General features: G+C 41.3%; 1 pseudogene; it reads left to right on the plus strand.

Annotated features, from left to right (window-relative positions):
* Positions 1-5,601: 5,601 nt before the first annotated feature.
* On the plus strand, positions 5,602-6,000 carry LOC145540751 (keratin, high-sulfur matrix protein, IIIA3A pseudogene; annotated as a pseudogene).

A 6,000-nucleotide genomic window follows, 5' to 3' on the forward strand; every position in this document is an offset into this window, starting at 1 on the left:
CACTCTATCAGATCTAATCCCTTGAATCTATTTGTCACCTCCACTGTATAATCGTAAGGGATTTGATTTAGTTCATACCTGAGTGGTCTAGTGGTTTTCCCTACTTTCTTCAATTTCAGTCTGAATTTTGCAATAAGGAGTTAATGATTTGAGCCACAGTCAGCTCCCAGTCTTGTTTTTGCTGACTGTATAGAGCTTCTCTATCTTCAGCTGCAAAGAATATAATTAATCTGATTTTGGTATTGACCATCTGGTGATGTCCATGGATAGAGTCATCTCTTGTGTTGTTGGAAGAGGGTGTTTGCTACGACCAGTGCATTCTCTCGGCAAAACTCCGTTAGGCTTTGCCCTGCTTCATTTTGTACTCCAAGGCCAAACTTGCCTGTTACTCCAGGTATCTCTTGACCTCCTACTTTTGCATTCCAGTCCCCTATGATGAAAAGGACATCCTTTTTTGGTATCTCAGTAAAGTTGGAGTGGGGAGAAGGGAAAAAAGAGCAGAATAACAAGTTTCTTTCTAGGCTCTGGTTATGGCTTTGAAGAAATCCTGAGTGTACATGGACAACCAAATGTAAGCAAGAGAGTTGAGGACCTACTTCGATGAGACTGTGCTTGATTTTCTCCCAATTGTGACTGTATGTTCAGTCAATTTTCATTGCTTTTAAAGTTTTGAAATTATGTTTGAAATTCCATTTTGGGAGCCTTAGCTCTTGAGGCCTGAGTCACTTTCTTTTGAATGATGGAAATGATACTAAAGTGATCCAATACCCTGTCTGGTGAATCATAGGAGGAGTAAAGCTGAAAAATAATGAGAATGTATCCCCCATGCAATTCCTCAACTGCCTATGGCAATGATTCCTGCAGAAGGATGCCCATTAATCACATTTCAGACTCTGCCATCACAGAACCACTGCATAGTCTCCCAACCCTCCACCTCTGAACAGTGCATCAATGTGCATACAATGTTTATTGAAAAACACTCTTCTTTTAAATTAATTTTCATTGGAGTATAGCTGCTTTACAATGTTGTGTTAGTTTCTGTTGTACAGCAAAGCGAATCAACCATATGTATACATATATCCCCTTTATTGGATTTTCTTCCCATATGTTATCTCAGAGCATTAAGTAGAGTTCCCTGTGCTATACAGGAGGTTTTTATTAGTTATCTATTTTACACATAGTAGTGCATATATGTCAATCCCAATCTCCCAATTCATCCCACTACCCACTTCCCACCCTTGTATCCATAAGTCCACTATCTACATGTGTCTCTATTTCTGCTTTGCAAATAAGCTCACCTGTATCATTTTTCTAGATTCCACATATAAGCAACAATATACAATGTTTGTTTTTCTCTTTCTGACTTACTTAACTCTGTATGACAGTCTCTAGGTCGCCAATGTCTCTGCAAACTTCACAATTTCATTCCTTTTTAGGACTGAGTAATATTCCATTGTACATATGTACCATATCTTCTTTATCCATCCTTCTATTCATGTTGCCTCAATGCCATGCCTATTGTAAATAGTGCTGCAATAATCATTGGAATGCATATATTTTTTGAATTATAGTTTTCTCCAGGTATCCTCTCAGGAGTGGGGTTGCTGGATCCTACAGTAGTTCTATTTTTAGTTTTTTAAGGAACCTTCATACTGTTCTCTATATTGGCTGTATCAATTTATATTCCCACCAACAGCGTAAGAGGACTCCCTTTTTTCCATACTCTCTCCGCCATTTATTGTTTGTAGACTTTTTGATGATGGCCACTCTGACTGTGATTCCTCACAGTAGCTTTGATCTGCATTTCTCTAATAATGTGTGATGGTAAGCATCTTTTCATGGGCTTGTTGGCCATCTGTATGTCTTCTCTGGTAAATGCCTATTTAGATCTTCCACCCATTTTTTTATTGGGTTGTTTGTTTTTTGATACTGATTTGATTTTGATAGTAAGTGATTTGGTATTGTTTGTGTATTTTGGAGATTAATCTATTGTCAGTTTTTTCATTGCAAATATTTTCTCCCATGCTGAGGGCTGTCTTTTCATCTTGTTTATGATTTTCTTCACTGCACAAAAGCTTTTAAGTTTCACTATGTCCCATTTGTTTATTTTTGGTTTTATTTCCATTACTCAAGGAAATGAATCAAAAAAGGTCTTGTTGTGATTTCTGTCTAAGAGTATTCTGTCTACGTTTTCCTCTAAGAGTTTCATAGGGTCTGGCCTTACCTTTAGGTCTTTAATCCATTTTAAGTTTATTTTTGTATATAGTGTTGCTGCTGCTAAGTCGCTTCAGTTGTGTCCAATTCTGTGCGACCCCATAGACGGCAGCCCACCAGGCTCCCCCGTCCCTGGGATTCTCCAGGCAAGAACACTGGAGTGGGTTGCCATTTCCTTCTCCAATGCATGAAAGTGAAAAGTGAAAGTGAAGTCGCTCAGTCATGTCCGACTTATAGCGACCCCATGGACTGCAGCCCACCAGGCTCCTCCATCCATGGGATTTTCCAGGCAAGAGTACTGGAGTGGGTTGCCATTGCCTTCTCCTAAGGAGTGTTCTAATTTCATTATTTTACATGTAGCCAGCAGCAGTCCAGTTTTCCCACCACCACTTATTGAAGACACTGCATTTCTCTGTTATATATTCTTGCCTCCTTTGTCAAAGATTAGGTGACCATAGGTGTGTCGGTTTATCTCTGGGCTTTCTATCCGGTTTCGCTGATCTATATTTCTGGTTTCGTGCCAGTGTGCCATACTGTCATGATGACTGTAGGTTTGTAGTATAGTCTGAAGTCAGGGAGCTTGGTTCTTCCACCTCCGTTTTTCTTTCTCAAGATTGCTTTGCCTATTTCGGGTATGCTAATTCTGTGAAAAATGCCCTTGGTAATTTGAGAGGGATTGTACTGAATTTGTAGATTGTTTTGGGTAGTACATTTTCACAATGACTTCTTCCAAGCCAAGAACATGGTGTATCTCTCCATCTGTTTGTGTCATCTTTACTTTCATTCGTTAGTGTCTTATTGTTTTCTGAGTACAGGTCTTTTGCCTCCTGGGGCAGGTTAATTCCTAGGATTTTATTCTTTCAGTTGCAATGGTAAATGAGATTGTTTCCTTAATTTCTCTTTTGATCTTTCATTGTTAGTGTATGGGAATGGAAGAGACTTCTGTGTATTAATTTTGTATCCTGCAACTTTACCAAGCTGCTTGATTAGCTCTAGTAGTTTTCTGGTGGCATCTTTAGGATTTTTTATGTATAGTGTCATGTCATCAACAAACCAATGTTTGTTGGTTTTACTTCTTTTCCAGTTTGGATTTCTTTTATTTATTTTTCTTCTCTGTTTGCCATGGCTAGGACTTCTAAAACTATATTGAATAAAAGTGGTGAGAGTGCATACTGGTCATAATGGCCATCATCAAAAAATCTACAAACATAGATGCTGAAGAGGGTTTGGAGACAAGGGAACCCTCTCACACCGTTGGTGGGAATGTAAATTGATACAGCCACTATGGAAGACAAATGAAGATTCCTTTAAAAAGTAGGAATAAAACTACCATATGACCCAACAATCTCACTACTGGGCAAATACCCTGAGGAAACCATAGCTGAAAAAGACACATGTACCAGTGTTCACTGAGGCACTATTTACAATAGCTAGGACATGGAAGCAACCTAGATGTCCATTGACAGGTGAATGGATAAAGAAACTGTAGTACATATATACAATGGAATATTGTTGTTCAGTCACCAAGTCATGTCTGACTCTTCGTGACCCCTGGACTAGCAAGCCATGCTTTCCTGTCCCTCACCATCTCTCAGAGCTTGCCGAGGTTCATGTCCATAGAATCGGTGATGCCATCAAACCATCTCATCTTCTGTCACCCTCTTCTCCTTCTGCCTTCAGTCATTCCCAGCATCAGGGTCTTTTCCAATGGGTCAGGTGTTTGCATCAGGAAGCTAAAATATTGAAGCTTCAGCTTCAGCATCAGTCCTTCCAAAGAGTATTCAGGGTTGATATCCTTTAAGACTGACTGGTTTGATCTTCTTGCTTTCTTTTTTTTTCTTTTTTCTTTATTGATTTTTTTAAAATAAATTTATTTATTTTAGTTTGGGGCTAATTACTTTACAATATTGTAGTGGATTTTGCCATACATTGACATGAATCAGCCATGGGTTTACATGTGTTCCCCATCCTGATCTTCTTGCTTTCTCAGACTCTCAAGAGTCTTCTCCAGCACCAGAGTTTGAAAGCATCAATTCTTTGGTGCTCTGTCTTCTTTTTTGTCCAGCTCTCACATTTGTACATGACTACGGGAAAGATCATTGCTTTGACTATATGGACCTTGGTTGACAAAGTGAAGTGTTTGCTTTCGAATATGTACTGCCAAAGCAAGCACTATCCACTCTTTTTTAGATTCTTTTTTCATATAGGTCATTACAGAGTATTGAGAAGAGTTCCCTGTGCTATAGAGTAGGTCCTTATTAGATATCTATTTTATATATAGTGGTGTGTTTATGTCAATCCCAATCTTCTAATTTATTCTTCCTCCACTTTCCCCTGGCAAACAAGTTTGTTTTCTACATCTATTATGTAGGAAAAAACCTCTGTCTTATTACTTCATAGTTGTAGCAACGATGTCAAGGTATAGTAAGAAAAAATTTACTACACAATTCCATATCACATACACAAGAAAGGCAAGTATAAAAAATATCATACCTCAGGGAAAACCACCATTAAGAAAAACCAGAAAAATCAGACTTGCCACAACGTGGGCTGGAAAAAAGAAAGAAAAAAATAGATGACAGTCTTGGGTATTTTATTCTAATACTCAGTGTATGAAAATCAACTTTCATCTTTTCAGTACAAATATACGAGCTGCAATATTATTCAAGGCATGTTCATTTCACTATGCTGTTCAGTCACTCAGTTGTGTCCTACTCTTTGTGATGCCATGGACTGCAGCATGCCAGGTTTCCCTGTCCTTCACCATCTCCCGGAGCTTGCTCAAACTCATGTCCATTGACTCGGTAATGCCATCCAACACCACTGTTCAAAAGCATCAGTTCTTCTCTGCTTAGCAGTCCAACTTTATATCAAGTGAAACACAAGTGTTTTCCCAAGGAATCCACACTGAAGACTATGTCTAACACCTGTCCAAGCTTTTCAGGGAATCTCTTAGGGGTCAAGGGTAGGATCTAGTCAGTGCTCTAGAAACTCTTATGCCTTTAATGTCTTTAAAAATTGTAGCCCCTTCGGGACCATTTTGCCCAGGATTTGTCAGATGCCATCTACTTAAAATAAGCATCAAGAGCTGCTTCACCTCCAACGTTCCAGAGTATTTAGATTTTGATGATGAACAGCATGAATACATCCATATTTAGGAATGCAACAGATGGCAACAGATGTTCTTTAATGAGATTATGAGTATGTCACCAACAATGCAACCATTAGTCAAAACAAATTTCTGTTTAATTGAGGAAACAATGAACAAGAGGCATCATCATCTCCTGGCCAGGGTATATAAAGGGCCCAGAGCAGGGGAAAGACACTCACACTGAGAACACTCAACTCCTCTCACCACCTCAACCCCACTCAGCCCCACACATCACCATGACCGGCTCCTGCTGCGGCCCCATCTTCTCCTCTCGGAGCTGTGGCGGAGGCTGCCTCCAGCCCTGCTGCTACCGCGACCCCTGCTGCTGCCGCCCAGTGTCCTGCCAGACCACCGTGAGCCGCCCCGTGACCTGCGTGCCCCGCTGCACGCGCCCCATCTGCGAGCCCTGCCGCCGCCCAATCTGCTGCGACCCCTGCAGCCTGCAGGAGGGCTGCTGCCGCCCCATCACCTGCTGCCCCACGTCGTGCCAGGCCGTGGTGTGCCGCCCCTGCTGCTGGGCCACCACATGCTGCCAGCCCGTCTCTGTGCAGTCCCCGTGCTGCCGGCCCACCTGCTGCCGGCCCGCCCCCTGCCGCACCATCTGCCGCACCTTCAGGTCCTCCCCCTGCTGCTGA

This window comes from Giraffa tippelskirchi, chromosome 3 (assembly GCF_054371585.1).
Source record: "Giraffa tippelskirchi isolate mGirTip1 chromosome 3, T2T-mGirTip1v1.2.pri, whole genome shotgun sequence".
In the NCBI taxonomy this organism is placed as follows: Eukaryota; Metazoa; Chordata; class Mammalia; order Artiodactyla; family Giraffidae; genus Giraffa; species Giraffa tippelskirchi.